The 18,323-nt window shown below is 41.7% G+C and overlaps 1 protein-coding gene across 3 annotated transcripts in view; it reads right to left on the bottom strand.

Moving 5' to 3' along the window:
- The window catches only part of LOC124112116 (leucine-rich repeats and immunoglobulin-like domains protein 1), a 148,373-nt gene that overhangs the window by 74,898 nt on the left and 55,152 nt on the right, over positions 1–18,323 (bottom strand). For 2 of the 3 annotated variants that reach the window (XM_048386939.1, XM_048386934.1), the window contains exon 2: positions 14,608–14,657. The exons of the other annotated variant lie outside the window; for it this stretch is intronic. The gene's annotated coding sequence lies outside the window, so the exon portion shown is untranslated. The remainder of the gene's footprint in view (positions 1–14,607; positions 14,658–18,323) is intronic. 3 annotated transcript variants of the gene reach the window in all.

The raw sequence follows: 18,323 nt of genomic DNA, 5'->3' as shown, positions 1-18,323 counted from the left end.
ACACTGTTAGTCAGCCTGGTATTCCGAGTGCTGGTGTAGGGACGACCTCGAGCAGAATGTGCCGCTCGTAGGAAACGTGCCCTAGCTGGAAGGTCAACTCATTGCTGTGTTTGTGTTGTCAGAGCAGGTATTCCGCTCATTGTGTATTTGTTGTTTATTGTTTACATGTGGTGCATAAAACGTTGCGGGATAGTGATGTCGATTTTGTCCTTGATTTCCCCAAGAGCCAATTCCCCATCAACATGAGCGTTGAATATATGACAGCCCTGAGAATGTTAGCTAGAGATTGCAGTTTTCATGATGCAGAAGAAATGATCAGGGACAGGATTGTGTATGGAACTAAACATACAAGGGTGAGGAGAAATGTATTGAAGAAGGTTCAAATTTGACTTTAGCTAGAGTATCAGAAATTGAACAGACATATGAAGTTTCACAGAAACAGTTACAGAGTATGGATACAGCTGTAAATGCATTGAAATTAAATAGACATGGTAAACAAGAGAAGCCAAAGACTATTAGCAGAGAACATGGTTGCAAGTACAGAAATACAAGCACACAGTGTACAAGATGTGGATACAATCACTTTGAATCAGCAAGATGCCCAGCAGATGGTAAAACTTGTGTGAAATGTGGTAAAATAGGACATTATCAAAGCAATAACATGTAAACAGTAAACACCAAGAGACACACATAGTACAAGGTCACAGAGGACAAGAAACACAGAAAACAGGGGGAAAGTATTTCATCTAGAAGAAGATGATGAAGGGGAGAATTTATTTCTGGGAATGATAAATGTCATTGGAGGTGAAGATGATGAATCAAGATGGACGCAACAGGTATCCTTAAATGGACAGTCAGAATTCAGTTAGATACAGGGGCGAGATGTAATGTGTTGTCTAAGAAGTCATTGGACAAAGCATTCCAGGGACCATTACAGAAAGCAGACATTATTTCTAGTATCAAGAGCTGCACAAGTCATCAGGTAGCAATCCAGGGCGTTGTGAAGCTACCGCGCACAGTAAAGGGCAGAAATGACATTCATTCAGTGTTGTTCAACATAGTTGACATTGATGAAATTCCAGTACTTGGTGGAGAAACATACATCAAAATGGGATTAATTCAACGTGTCTACACAGTCACAGAACAGTCACCAAAAGATTTTGAAGACCTTGTGAAAGAATATGAAGACATATTTGAAGGACTGGGATGTCTTCCAGATATACATTACATCAAGCGGAATCGTGACCACACACCAGTTGTTCATCTTAGCCATCACATTACAAGACCAAGTCAAAACAGAACTGGATCGCATGGAACAAGTTTGAAGATAAAATCAGCACCCAAGAATCATATCACATATGGTAGGAGACCTCGTCAGAGTCAAAACAATAATGGATGAGCTTCCCGTCTTGGGAACAAATGACACAGACCATGACGAACTGTGAAGAAGCTTCTCGATCGAACCAGAGAATACAACCTGAAGCTTAACAAGAGCAAGTGCAAGTTCAAAGTCAACCAAGTGCAGTACGTCGGACATGAAATCTCCAAAGAAGGATTACGTCCAGATCCAGAGAAAATCAGAGAGATTGAAAACATTGAAGGACCAACTGACCTGAAAGAACTGAAAACATTCTTGGGATTCATATAGTATCTAGGAAAATTCCTACCAAGTCTATCAGATGTAAGTCAACCTCTATGTCTGCTCACACAGAAAGAAGTAGCCTGGCACTGGGGAACCTCACAAGTAAACAGCTTCCAACAACCGAAGAAAATCACATTACAAGCACCAGTACTATAGCCTTCTACAACACGAAGCCACCTCTCACACTATCAGCCGATGCAAGTTCCATTAGGAGCAGCGTTACTTCAGCAAGAGCCCTTACAGAAACACAGACCAAGTACCAACAGATTGAAAAAGAAATGCTAGCAATTTCCTTCGGATGTCAAAAGTTTCATTAATATATCCCCATGAGAAAGGCTGATCACGTGACTGATCAAAAAACCATTACTGATCACGTGACCGATCACAAACCATTACAAGCTATCTTCAGAAAGTTCCTCCACGAAGCTCTGCCTCGACTGCAGAAGATTACGATGACGCTACAAAAATATGATCTGAAAGTAAATTACCAACCTGGAAGAGAACTCCTGTTAGCTGATCGCCTGAGCAGAAATTTCTTGAAGGTCAAACAGGGATACTTGATGTCAATATGATCAGTTATCTCCCTGTCACAAATACCAAGTTGAAGATGTTACAGTCAGCTACAGCTGAAGAAGGCATTTTGACAGAAGTCAGAGACTACATAATGGAAGGATGGCCTGACCAGCCAAGTGAAGTTAGTATTCAAGCAACACAATATTGGACATACAGAGAAGAATTGACATGTGTGGATGTTTAGTGTTTAAAGGACACAAACTGGTGGTACCAAATAGTAGCAACAAAAAAAATGCTTGAGAGAATTCATAGTTCACACCTTGGAGTAGTGAAATGTAAGAGCCGAGCGAGAGAAGTTCTATTTTGGCCCGGTATGGCCACAGATATTGAGAGAACTGTTGCATCATGTGAAATATGCACTAGATATCAGAAAGGAAACCCAGCTGAAAACAGATTTTATCAGAAATTCCTCCAAGCCCCTGGACAAAGATCGACACAGATTTGTTTGACTACAACAGAAGTTCATATTTACAAAATTTCTCCAAATGGCCGGAAATGGTTCATCTACAAGATACAACCAGTCAAAGAGTAGTTCTTCACCTGAAGAGCCAGTTCGCCAGGTATGGCATTCCAGATATTGTCATGAGCAATAATGGACCACAGTATTCAAGTTCGGAATTAAAGAAATTCGCCGTAGAATATTTTCGGACACATCACTTCCAGTCCTAGACATCAACAGTCTAAAGGACAAGCAGAGAGAACAGGCCAAACAATAAAGAATGTTCTGAAGAAAGCATCTGATCCTTACAAGGGACTCTTGGATTACAGAAACAGTCCTATCGAAGGGATAGGAATGTCTACAGCTCAATTATTCATGGGGAGGAGATTGAGAGGAACTGTACCAATGTCAAACCAATTACTAAGCACTGAACATACAGAACAAGACAGAAACCTACTCCAGAAGAGACAAGTCAGTCAACACAAACATTGCAAAGGTAACACTGGTTTGAAACCACTAGAAGCAGGAGATACAGTCATGGTAAGAGGAGATAACTCCTGGATGCCTGCCAGAGGATTACAAAAACATGCCACACCTAGATCGTATACCGTACAGTCAGACCTCAGAGAAACAGTAATCAGTAAACCTGTTGAACCAGACATCACGGTCCATGGAGTCAACACCAACCAAATAAGTACCAGTCAACACCAACCAAACAAGTACCAGTCAACACCAACCAAACAAGTATCAGTCAACACCAACAGAACAAGTACCAGTCAACGCCAGCCAAACAAGTATCAGTCAACACAAACCAAACAAGTACCAGTCAACACCAACCAAACAAGTATCAGTCAACACCAACCAAACAAGTATCAGCCAATGCCAGCCAAACAAGTACCAGCCAATGCCAGCCACACAAGTACCAGCCAATGCCAGCCAAACAAGCACCAGTCAACACCAACCAAACAAGTACCAGTCAATGCAAGCCAAACAAGTACCAGTCAACACCAACCAATCAAGTACCAGACAACGCCAACCAAACAAGTACCAGTTAACACCTACCAAACAAGTACCAGTCAACACCAACCAAACAAGTATCAGTCAACACCAACCAAACAATAACCAGTCAACACCAACCAAACAAGTATCAGTCAACACCAACCAAACAAGTACCAGTCAACACCAACCAAACAAGTACCAGTCAACGCCAGCCAAACAAGTACCAGTCAACACCAACCAAACAAGTACCAGTCAACACCAACCAAACAAGTACCAGTCAACACCAACCAATCATGTACCAGTCAACACCAACCAAACAAGTACCAGTCAACGCCAACCAAACACGTACCAGTCAACACCAACCAAACAAGTACCAGTCAACACCAGCCAAACAAGTATCAGTCAACACCAACCAAACAAGTATCAGTCAACACCAACCAAACAAGTACAAGTCAACACCAACCACACAAGTATCAGTCAACACCAACCAAAAAGGTACCAGTCAACACCAACCAAACAAGTACCAGTCAACCCCAGCCAAACAAGTACCAGTCAACACCAACCAAACAAGTATCAGTCAACACCAACCAAACAAGTACCAGTCAACACCAACCGATCAAGTACCAGTCAACACCAACCAAACAAGTACCAGTCAACGCCAGCCAAACAAGTACCAGTCAACACCAACCAAACAAGTATCAGTCAACAACAACCAAACAAGTATCAGCCAATGCCAGCCAAACAAGCACCAGCCAATGCCAGCCACACAAGTACCAGCCATTGCCAGCCAAACAAGCACCAGTCAACACCAACCAAACAAGTACCAGTCAACACCAACCAATCAAGTACCAGACAACGCCAACCAAACAAGTACCAGTTAACACCTACCAAACAAGTACCAGTCAACACCAACCAAACAAGTATCAGTCAACACCAACCAAACAAGTACCAGTTAACACCAACCAAACAAGTATCAGTCAACACCAACCAAACAAGTACCAGTCAACACCAACCAAACAAGTATCAGTTAACACCAACAGAACAAGTACCAGTCAACGCCAGTCAAACAAGTATCAGTCAACACAAACCAAACAAGTACCAGTCAACACCAGCCAAACAAGTACCAGTCAACACCAACCAAACAAGTATCAGTCAACACCAACCAAACAAGTACCAGTCAACACCAACCAAACAAGTATCAGTCAACACCAACCAAACAAGTACCAGTCAACACCAACCAAACAAGTATCAGTTAACACCAACAGAACAAGTACCAGTCAACGCCAGCCAAACAAGTATCAGTCAACACAAACCAATCAAGTACCAGTCAACGCCAGCCAAACAAGTACCAGTCAACACCAACCAAACAAGTATCAGTCAACACCAACCAAACAAGTATCAGCCAATGCCAGCCAAACAAGTACCAGCCAATGCCAGCCACACAAGTACCAGCCAATGCCAGCAAAACAAGCACCAGTCAACACCAACCAAACAAGTACCAGACCATGCCAACCAAACAAGTACCAGTTAACACCTACCAAACAAGTACCAGTCAACACCAACCAAACAAGTATCAGTCAACACCAACCAAACAAGTACCAGTCAACACCAACCAAACAAGTATCGGTCAACACCAACCAAACAAGTACCAGTCAACACCAACCAAACAAGTACCAGTCAACGCCAGCCAAACAAGTACCAGTCAACACCAACCAAACAAGTATCAGTCAACACCAACCAAACAAGTATCAGTCAACACCAACCAAACAAGTACCAGTCAACACCAACCAAACATGTAACAGCCAATGCCAGCCAAACAAGTACCAGTCAACACCAACCAAACAAGTACCAGACCATGCCAACCAAACAAGTACCAGTCAAAACCAACCAAACAAGTACAAGTCAATGCCAGCCAAACAAGTACCAGTCAACACCAACCAAACAAGTATCAGTCAACGCCAACCAAACACGTACCAGTCAACACCAACCAAACAAGTACCAGTCAACACCAACCAAACAAGTATCAGTCAACACCAACCAAACAAGTACCAGTCAACACCAACCAAACATGTAACAGCCAATGCCAGCCAAACAAGTACCAGTCAACGCCAACCAAACAAGTATCAGTCAACGCCAACCAAACAAGTACCAGTCAATACCAACCAAACAAGTACAAATCAACGACAACCAAACAAGTACCAGTCAACACCAACCAAACAGACCCGTGAAGATTCCGGGATAGAATAGGTCTTCAGGAACCAATACATGTCGTAAAAGGCGACTATGCTTGTCGTAAAAAGCGACTAACGGGATCGGGTGGTCAGGCTCGCTGACTTGGTTGATACATGTTATCGATCCCAATTGCATGGATCGATGCTCATGATGTCAATCACTGGATTGTCTGGTCCAGACTCGATTATTTTACAGATCGCCGTCATATAGCTGGAATACTGCTGAGTGCGGCGTTAAACAACAAACAAACAAAGCAAACCAACCAAACAAGTACCAGTCAACACCAACCTTACAAGTACCAGTCAACACCAACCAAACAAGTACCAGTCAACACCAACCAAACAAGTACCAGTCAACAACAACCAAACAAGTACCAGTCAACACCAACCAAGCAAGTACCAGTCAACGCCAACCAAACAAGTAGCACCAGTCAACGCCAACCAAACAAGTAGCACCAGTCAACACCAACCAAACAAGTACCAGTCAACGCCAAACAAGTACCACCAGTCAACGCCAACCAAACGAGTACCAGTCAACACCTACCAAACAAGTATCAGTCAACACCAACCAAACAAGTACCAGTCAACACCAACCAAACAAGTACCAGTCAACACCAACCAAACAAGTACCAGTCAACGCCAGCCAAACAAGTACCAGTCAACACCAACCAAACAAGTACCAGTCAACACCAGCCAAACAAGTACCAGTCAACACCAACCAAACAAGTACAAGTCAACACCAACCAAACAAGTACCAGTCAACACCAACCAAACAAGTACCAGTCAACACCAACCAAACATGTACCAGCCAATGCCAGCCAAACAAGTACCACTCAACGCCAACCAAACAAGTATCAGTCAACGCCAACCAAACAAGTACCAGTCAACACCAACCAAACAAGTACAAATCAACGACAACCAAACAAGTTCCAGTCAACGCCAACCAAACAAGTACCAGTCAACACCAACCAAACAGACCCGTGAAGATTCCGGGGTAGAATAGGTCTTCAGCAACCAATACATGCCGTAAAAGGCGACTATGCTTGTCGTAAAAAGCGACTAACGGGATCGGGTGGTCAGGCTCGCTGACTTGGTTGATACATGTTATCGATCCCAATTGCATGGATCGATGCTCATGATGTCAATCACTGGATTGTCTGGTCCAGACTCGATTATTTTACAGACCGCCGTCATATAGCTGGAATACTGCTGAGTGCGACGTTAAACAACAAACAAACAAAGCAAACCAACCAAACAAGTACCAGTCAACACCAACCTAACAAGTACCAGTCAACACCAACCAAACAAGTACCAGTCAACACCAACCAAACAAGTACCAGTCAACACCAACCAAACAAGTACCAGTCAACACCAACCAAGCAAGTACCAGTCAACGCCAACCAAACAAGTAGCACCAGTCAACGCCAACCAAACAAGTACCAGTCAAAGCCAACCAAACAAGTACCACCAGTCAAAGCCAACCAAACAAGTACCACCAGTCAACGCCAACCAAACAAGTACCACCAGTCAACGCCAACCAAACAAGTACCAGTCAACGCCAACCAAACAAGTACAAGTCAACACCAGCCAAACAAGTACCAGCCAACACCAACCAAACAAGTACCAGTCAACACCAACCAAACAAGTACCAGTCAACACCAACCAAACAAGTACCAGGCAATGCCAGCCAAACAAGTACCAGTCAACACCAACCAAACAAGTATCAGTCAACGCCAACCAAACAAGTACCAGTCAACGACAACCAAGCAAGTACCAGTCAACGACAACCAAACAAGTACCAGTCAACGCCAACCAAACAAATTTATTACCAATATCAGACAGCTTGCATAGTGCACACTATCTTTCGGTCAAAGCATTTTTCTCCATCTCCCATATTCTATAGGTAGATTCTGGTTACAAGTTCTAACTAAAGTAAGACTGATCAGATGTTTTCCTTCAGGAGGATCAAGTAATATTCAAGATTTACACAATCAATTTTTATGATACTATACATTATGCCTTTTGAAGACATATCTCTTGCAGTTATCAAAGACTTGACTTGAAACGTAATACATTTAAAAAATAACAAAAGCAAATTGTTTAACAAATCATATACATGACAAACAATCATACTGGAGAAAGCACCTCAATCTAAAAAACTTGCTTACACACTACCCATAACCTACCATCCGGAACCTCCCTCATACCACCCCCCTTCCCTTCCCCCCTTCCCTTCCCCCCTTGCATATCCAGGCTGGAAACTCCACCTGCTGTGTTGGCTCTACTGACAGGTGCAGTGATAGTGAACGTCTGTTATGAGCAGGATCAGATAAGGCCTAGCTTCAGATGTACTGCCCATAAACTATGACAGCTGGTGCCAGCGTATTTGCCCCTCACTACTTTCTTCAGTTGCCTGTTTCTGCTTGAAGAATTCTCTGCTGGTAATGGCCAACCATTAACCATGTTTTGATTGAAACATGATCAATATTCTTCAACATTGGATCTATAAACTTGCACTCAGTTCTAAAGCAAAAGACATCCAATGACATGTACAGCTACAGGGGACATGTTACTTATTCTCAAGGCTTCTACGTTGATTTACATTTTCTACATTTTGTAGTTGCCATGGTGGCCATAATATGTTAAATCATTAGTGGAAAGATTTAAGCACAATATCTAAGTTCATTTTTTTTAAATTTCTAACTGAAAACGCCACTTAGTTAGCTCCTGTTCAAATTTTCCAAGATTTTTGGAAAAAAAGAAGAGATGCAAATATTCACATAATGATTACACTAATAGAAATAGGTCAAATATAAAATAAATAGATTTGCCTTGTCACAACGCAGTTACTGAAAATTAGATGAAAAATGCTTATATTTAAGAAACAACCTGCAGTGTCCCAGAAGTACCACTCAACAACAAGACAGTGTCCTAGCAGAACCATCTACAAATACCCAATGTCCAACAGGAATATTCGACAGCAATGACAGTGTCCCATCAGGAACATTCCACAGCAACAACAGTGTCCCAGCAGGAACACTCCACAGCAATGACAGTGTATCAGCAGGAACACTCCACAGCAATGACAGTGTATCAGCAGGAACACTCCATAGACATGACAGTGTCCCAGCAGGAAGATTCCACAGCAATGACAGTGTCCAAGCAGGAACATTCCACAGCAACAACATTGTCACAGCAGGAACATTCCACAGCAACAACAGTGTCACAGCAGGAACAATCCGCAGCAATGACAGTGTTCCAGCAGGAACATTTCACAGCATTGACAGTGTCCAAGCAGGAACGCTTCACAGCAATGACAGTGTCCAAGCAGGAACACTCCATAGCAATGACAGTGTCCCAGCAGGAAGATTCCACAGCAATGACAGTGTCCAAGCAGGAAGATTCCACAGCAATGACAGTGTCCAAGCAGGAACACTCCATAGCAATGACAGTGTCCCAGCAGGAAGATTCCACAGCAATGACAGTGTCCAAGCAGGAAGATTCCACAGCAACAACAGTGTCACAGCAGGAAACACTCCGAAACAATGACAGTGTTCCAGCAGGAACATTTCACAGCAATGACAGTGTATCAGCAGGAACACTCAACAGCAATGACAGTGTCCAAGCAGGAACATTCCACAGCAACAACAGTGTCACAGCAGGAACATTCCACAGCAACAACAGTGTCACAGCAGGAACACTCCGCAGCAATGACAGTGTTCCAGCAGGAACGCTTCACAGCAATGACAGTGTCCAAGCAGGAATGCTCCGCAACAATGACAGTGTTCCAGCAGGAACATTTCACAGCATTGACAGTGTCCAAGCAGGAACGCTGCACAGCAATGACAGTGTCCAAGCAGGAAGATTCCAAAGCAAGGACAGTGTATCAGAAGGAACACTCCACAGCAACAACAGTGTCCAAGCAAGAACACTCCACAGCAATGACATTGTATCAGCAGGAACACTCCACAGCAATGACAGTGTCCCAGCAGGAAGATTCCACAGCAATGACAGTGTCCCAGCACAAACTCTCCATAGCAATGACAGTGTATCGGCAGGAACCCCTCGCAGCAATGACAGTGTCCAAGCAGGAACATTCCACAGCAACAACAGTGTCCAAGCAAAAACACTCCACAGCAATGACAGTGTATCAGCAGGAACACTCCATAGCAACGACAGTGTCCCAGCAGGAACGCTTCACAGCAATGACAGTGTCCAAGCAAAAACACTCCACAGCAATGACAGTGTCCCAGCAGGAAAACTCCATAGACATGACAGTGTACCAGCAGGAACACTCCATAGACATGACAGTGTATCAGCAGGAACACTCCATAGCAATGACAGTGTCCCAGCAGGAACGCTTCACAGCAATGACAGTGTCCAAGCAAAAACACTCCACAGCAATGACAGTGTATCAGCAGGAACACTCCATAGCAATGACAGTGTCCCAGCAGGAAGATTCAACAGCAATGACAGTGTCCCAGCACAAACTCTCCATAGCAATGACAGTGTCCTCGCATTGAGCAGGAACACTCCCCAGGTTTCAGTCAGGTACGCTAATAGAAAGTCAGTAATACATACCCAACTCTACACAGCTATATTTTTTTGTGGGGGGAAATTGGGCTCATTTTGCATTTGAAAAAAAAAAAGGTTCTTGTCTTGTTTTGTATTTTAATTTTTTTTATGTTGAAATAAAGTGAACCTATGAATATAACGTTGTGTACCCTGTTTCAAAACAGTCTAATTGATAGTGATTTGTCACATTATAACGAGAGGTGTGACATCATCAAAGCTGCTGACTTGACAGCGCACATGGGGTCAGTCAACTTAGGTTCATGTGAAGTACTATCCACCTGTCAGAACAGTCCCTCGTCATTCACAATTTTGGTGCCTGTGTCAAAGTGAAAGGAAGGGCAAAATAGTGAGAATGTTTCTGTAAAACACTCAAATATATTATGATTTAATGCTGACCTGCAGTAAATCATGTTAAGAAATGAGCACCATACACAGGTGTTCATTCACGGAAAGCCCAAAGTACCAACTAATCAAGTGTTGGAAAACAGGTGACGTCACTCGACAGCAGCAGACATTTACAGACGAGGCAATGGAGGTCATGTTTTTTGTGGAAGACTCTTCCTATCGATATATAGCTGAACTGTATATTTGAAGACATCACCTACTAGTATGAACATGAACTTAAGTTTTGATTCTGTCATCCCATGAAATACCAGCAATGTCGTCTTAAGGGGCATTCACACGGTACAACTAGTGGTATACAACTTGTTGTATGCAATTAGTTGCACAAACTGAAGTTGTATACAACTTGGCATTCACACGGCGGCGAGTTGCATACAACTCAGGTCTCGCGAGATCTCTGACAAAAAGCTTGTGATTCACTACATTATCGCTGGAATCTTGGTTGCCGAGTTAATGCTCAGACGCAGAGCTTTGAAAAATCAACGCTGTGCGAGATTTGCGGTCGGGCGGTACTGGACCAAGCTCTGACTTTGCAATTTAACGGACTTGTATATTATTGAATTTTTAACCCCATGATGGAAAATTAAATGTATAACGTGACACATTCGATAAGAAAACGTACTTGTTTTATGTGTCGAAAACAAATTTTCCGTTACATGACGTCAAAACACGAGGGCGATGCCCACATGTACAAAGACAAAAAAACAACGCAATTCCTAGTCATTGCAAAACTCAGTATCCGTCATGTCCGTGGTGAGCATCTGCTTTGGCTCAGGACAATTTATACATTCTAGTATCTTTTTTGTTTTTGTGTATCTACAAAGTTCCCACACAGCTATCGATTTTAATAACCACATCGGTTCCTTTTCTGGGACATTGAATGATTGTCATCCAAAATGTCCTGAAGACATATTTCAGATTTTGTTATAATATAGAAGAATGAACTATAAAAATCCTGAAAGTGCCCTTTGGCCAGTTGAAATCAGATACTTTTAGCTTATTTCCCAATTTATAAGAAACGTTGAAATCGGTAACACAAAAAAGTAACAGTATTGATTACCAATTATATTCGGTTATAGTATGGAAAATTTCGATTAAAAGAACAGAATGTTGGGCTTATCACTACAACAGCTCCACAACCCCTCCACCCCCCAGCAACGCACACCCAAACCCCAACAGACCATGACCCACCTCCATCCATGAATCTCAAATGGTCGGCCCCTATTTTGAAACGCGCACCTGATGCAATCTTTAGCTGTCAATGTTCCGCCAATCAAACGTTAAAATCCAAATGTAAGAGAAGTAGTTGTCAACACATGAGTTATACATTAATAAAAATATAACGTGGCGAATTTCCTTCAGGTATACATCTACTTTAACTTAAGAAATGAAGTGCCTGTTTTATTTAACCTAATCATATAAATTTTCCACAATGAATATTTCACAATTCTCCAAAGGAAATATGTATATGTTGCAGTGTGTTACATTTAAAAAGCATCTTATGCGAAGGATAACACAATGAATGTCAATTTCTATGACCAAACAAACAGCTGATTATTATGAGTTTCATAAATTCTATGGCATTTTAGATTATATAAGTAACAGTACTGCATACATGTATCCATTTTGCAGCAGTGCATTATTTTGCTGGGTGAAACGATATTGAAGAGATATTCAAATTATAATTCAAGACTGAAACAGTGAACTACTTCATGAACTGAATGCGTTGTGTACTAGTTCACCCGCACCTCAAAGAAAATAACAAATATGTACAACGATGTTGATGCTGACGTATACTAATATGACATCACTACCGGTAACCTCCCGTCATAACGTAGCGAGTTCACTGATAGCAGTACGCGGAAAGTTTGGAGTAGGTTTTACCGTGATGCTGGGATCACATACATACATAAATGAGTAATGTAAGTTAGGTAATCAGAATCAATCTGAAATCAACTAGTTATGTTTGTTTTTATGTTTCCATTCTCGCCTTGATACCACGTGGAAAGGCAGACCAATACCGTCGTCAGTGTGCGCGATTTTGAGTCAATCATGGCGGCACGTTGAACGATTTCTGTTGACTGTTTCCAAATAGGCCTAAGTATCTGGACTCTAATTATTAATTCCTCAATTCTTGCAACGATTATCGACCCATGCATATTCGTAAAAAACTGAGCTAAAGAATGCAACAAATTGACGACCGAATCTCTCGGAATAGTAAAATGTTAAGTAAAACTAGAAGTTTGCTTTGTTTACATTTTTAAATGAGAAAGCCCACAGGTAGGTTTCAGAGCACAGGGTTTGGTTTCACACTTGAATATTCCGGTTGATTTCATTTGGACCGTTTGTATTAGTGACTTAGACAAAATGTCAATTGATTCTTAATGGTATGATGAATTCAGAGATGTATGTATGGTAGCTGAGTGTGAAATACATGTGATGTGACAGGCATCTCGCCTGACGCGAAAAGAACCATGATTTTGCAATGCTATCCAACATGGAGGTTCGGTCCAGACTTTTTATATTTCGAAAACGAATATTGGGATATTGGAGTCTTTTCGGAATGATGATTGGTGTTTTGACAAAGGGCAGACACCCAATGGTTTTGTAATGGAACTTATAATGTAGCTATAAGTTAATTGAATAAATAATCACATTTAGAACAGTGAATTGGTAAAATGCGAAAATGGCATTTATTTCGCTGTACACTATTTTCAGATGTCGTTAGTGATACATATGCTTTGGCTAAAATAGTTGTTAATGGCATCATATTATAGATACTTTCCCATAGAATCTAAAACTGTGACGTGTATTTGTGTGTATGATGTATTTTAAGTTTTAGAAACGTATTGTGGACCTTATCTCACCTTGGTCTACAGTACATAGCCTGTCGTTTCAAATAACACCATGAACAGGTTAACCAGGAGAATTAGACCGATGCAAATGTCAAAATATATAATTTGGTACACTGGTATTCTACGTACCTACTTTTCATAGGTCCTTTATTGATTGGTGACACTTAGGAAACCGAAAAACAGAAGTTACCGACGTGAATCGAAGTCGCCTTTTTTGTTTACAAATTGATGTGTAAATATCACGTGATTTTCATACGCGTTTTAATTGGCTGCGTTCATACAACTTGTCGCATGAAAATAGAGCATGTCCTATTTCGTACAACTCGCGTCCAACAAGTTGCATACGTCAAAAGTTGGACTGACTTGCCCGTTCACACGATGCAATGTGTTGCATGCAACAAATTGTATACAACTAGTTGTACCGTGTGAATGCCCCTTTAACTGTTCAAAAATAAGGTACGAGAAAAATGTATGAGAAAAATGTAAGCAAGATTTTGCTGACCCTTACTTCATTAACCTATTTCACTTCAATGGTTCCACTTCTTGAACTAAGCCACTGAAATTTCATAGAGGATTGAAAAAAGCATTACCAGTGGCTTGATTATTATTTTTATTGTATGGGACTCACCACAAAATTGGCTTGAGTTACATATGATCCTGTTCAACCAAGAAACCCGAATGTCACCTACTGGTAAGTCCATGGCATAAGGACATTGATAATGTTCTTAAACCGAGTCTACAATCAAATCTGTAGTCATTATAATAACGCAACTAAGTAAGACCATCAGATAAAAAATTCCACACGTCAATATGATGGTATATCGGTCTTTCTGGTATTGAAATTGTAACTAGTTGGGCATACACTGATCACTGAAATGAAAACGGGCATACCTGCAAAAGATGAGTGTAGCTATCCCCAGTGTTGCTGGTTTGGGATTCTCCTGCAAACAAAAGAACAATTGTTGTGATTTGATTTCATATCATTATGCATATTTCCATTAAAAACAATTCATCTTCCTTCTTGACGTCAACACCACATTGTGAAGATTACTCATGGAAGTCCTTATTCCTTTGAGATCTAAAGATGCCTCACTCTTAGGTTGTCTACTTAGGCTGCAACACAATACCACCAAATACTACTAGTTAATTTTGATCATGTTGATGTCAACAATATCATACTTTATCGAAGAATAAGAGTTATTTAGTGATCATTAGACTATTATAAAATATCAAAGTCATTACATTTTTGAAATTACTTTACTGTAAAAAAAAATAGAAAGACATTCGCATTACAGGCAAAAACTAGAAGCAGCCAGCCTCAAGCACTTCCTGAATATCCCCAAACTGGCAACACTCTTGAATAGACATTTAACACAGACCCCTCCAGAAACATGAACCAGATAGCATTTCATTTTTTGAAAAGATATGCATTTTACAGTTTGACTTCAAAACATCCAATGCCTCTAGATAATGTAATCAGAAGGTTACAGCTTCTGCAATCTGATATCAACAACAGAAAACACCTTGTGCAGTTAAACTTCATACCATCAATTCACATGTAACTAGCTATCTTAGGATGTAGGATGAGTATTGTATACTAAATAGTTAATACATAATCATATAATAACTTTCATAAATACTTCTTCCCCCTGTGATACAGCTTGTCATTACATGTACCTGTAGGGGATTGAGGAACTACTTGCCCCTGTGATACAGCTTGTCATTACATGTACCTGTAGGACATTGAGGAAATACTTCCCCCCTGTGATACAGCTTGTCATTACATGTACATGTACCTGTAGAGCATTGAGGAACTACTTGCCCACTGTGATACAGTTTGTCATTACATGTACCTGTAGGGGATTGAGGAACTAGTTGCCCCTGTGATACAGCTTGTCATTACATGTACCTGTAGGGCATTGAGGAACTACTTGCCCCTGTGATACAGCTTGTCATTACATGTACCTGTAGGGCATTGAGGAACTACTTGCCCCTCTGATACAGTTTGTCATTACATGTACCTGTAGGGGATTGAGGAACTACTTTCCCCTGTGATACAGCTTGTCATTACATGTACCTGTAGAGCATTGAGGAACTACTTTCCCCTGTGATACAGTTTGTCATTACATGTACCTGTAGGGCATTGAGGAACTACTTGCCCCCTGTGATACAGCTTGTCATTACTTGTACCTGTAGGACATTGAGGAGCTACTTTCCCCCTGTGATACAGCTTGTCATTACATGTACCTGTAGGACATTGAGGAACTACTTTCCCCCTGTGATACAGCTTGTCATTACATGTACCTGTAGGGCATTAAGGAACTACTTGCCCCTATGATACAGCTTGTCATTACATGTACCTGTAGGGCATTGAGGAACTACTTGACCCTGTGATACAGCTTGTCATTACATGTACCTGTAGGGGATTGAGGAACTAGTTGCCCCTGTGATACAGCTTGTCATTACATGTACCTGTAGGGCATTGAGGAACTACTTTCCCCTGTGATACAGTTTGTCATTACATGTACCTGAAGGGCATTGAGGAACTACTTACCCCTGTGATACAGTTTGTCATTACATGTACCTGTAGGGCATTGAGGAACTACTTGCCCCCTGTGATACAGCTTGTCATTACTTGTACCTGTAGGGCATTGAGGAACTACTTGCCCCTGTGATACAGCGTGTCATTACATGTACCTGTAGGGCATTGAGGAACTACTTGCCCCTGTGATACAGCTTGTCATTACATGTACCTGTAGGGCATTGAGGAACTACTTGCCCCTGTGATAGAGCTTGTCATTACATGTACCTGTAGGGGATTGAGGAACTACTTGCCCCTGTGATACAGTTTGTCATTACTTGTACCTGTAGGGGATTGAGGAACTACTTGCCCCTTTGATACAGCTTGTCATTACATGTACCTGTAGGGCATTGAGGAACTACTTTCCCCCTGTGATACAGCGTGTCATTACATGTACCTGTAGGGCATTGAGGAACTACTTTCCCCCTGTGATACAGTTTGTCATTAAATGTACCTTTAGGGCATTGAGGAACTACTTGCCCCTGTGATACAGTTTGTCATTACATGTACCTGTAGGGCATTGAGGAACTACTTGCCCCTGTGATACAGTTTGTCATTACATGTACCTGTAGGGCATTGAGGAACTACTTTCCCCCTGTGATACAGCTTGTCATTACATGTACCTGTAGGGCATTAAGGAACTATTTCCCCCTACGATACAGCTTGTCATTACATGTACCTCTAGGACATTGAGGAACTACTTTCCCCCTGTGATACAGCTTGTCATTACATGTACCTGTAGGACATTGAGGAACTACTTTCCCCTGTGATACAGCTTGTCATTACATGTACCTGTAGGGCATTGAGGAACTACTTCCCCCTATGATACACCTTGTCATTACATGTACCTGTAGGGCATTGAGGAACTACTTTCACCTGTGATACAGCTTGTCATTACATGTACCTGTAGGGCATTGAGGAACTACTTTCCCCTGTGATACAGCTTGTCATTACATGTACCTGTAGGGCATTGAGGAACTACTTGCCCCTATGATACAGCTTGTCATTACATGTACCTGTAGAGCATTGAGGAACTACTTGCCCCTGTGATACAGTTTGTCATTACATGTACCTGTAGGGCATTGAGGAACTACTTGCCCCTGTGATACAGCTTCTCATTACATGTACCTGTAGGGCATTGAGGAACTAGTTGCCCCTGTGATACAGCTTGTCATTACATGTACCTGTAGGGCATTGAGGAACTACTTTCCCCCTGTGATACAGTTTGTCATCACATGTACCTGTAGGGCATTGAGGAACTACTTTCCCCTGTGATACAGTTTGTCATTACATGTACCTGTAGAGCATTGAGGAACTACTTTCCCCTGTGATACAGCTTGTCATTACATGTACCTGTAGAGCATTGAGGAACTACTTTCCCCTGTGATACAGTTTGTCATAACATGTACCTGTAGAGCATTGAGGAACTACTTTCCCCTGTGATACAGCGTGTCATTACATGTACCTGTAGAGCATTGAGGAACTACTTCCCCCTGTGATACAGTTTGTCATTACATGTACCTGTAGAGCATTGAGGAACTACTTTCCCCCTGTGATACAGCTTGTCATTACATGTACCTGTAGGGCATTGAGGAACTACTTTCCCCTGTGATACAGTTTGTCATTACATGTACCTGTAGAGCATTGAGGAACTACTGTCCCCCTGTGATACAGCTTGTCATTACATGTACCTGTAGGGCATTGTGGAACTACTTGCCCCTGTGATACAGCTTGTCATTACATGTACCTGTAGGGCATTGAGGAACTACTTGCCCCCTGTGATACAGCTTGTCATTACATGTACCTGTAGAGCATTGAGGAACTACTTGCCGCTGTGATACAGTTTGTCATTACATGTACCTGTAGGGGATTGAGGAACTACTTGCCCCCTGTGATACAGATTGTCATTACATGTACCTGTAGGGCATTGAGGAACTACTTTCCCCCTGTGATACAGTTTGTCATTAAATGTACCTTTAGGGCATTGAGAAACTACTTGCCCCCTGTGATACAGTTTGTCATTACA

Source organism: Haliotis rufescens, unplaced genomic scaffold, assembly GCF_023055435.1.
Source record: "Haliotis rufescens isolate VD_foot unplaced genomic scaffold, xgHalRufe1.0.p SCAF_10, whole genome shotgun sequence".
In the NCBI taxonomy this organism is placed as follows: Eukaryota; Metazoa; Mollusca; class Gastropoda; order Lepetellida; family Haliotidae; genus Haliotis; species Haliotis rufescens.
The sequence above is the reverse complement of the archived record's forward strand: the minus strand, read 5'-3'. Positions and strand labels throughout refer to the sequence as shown.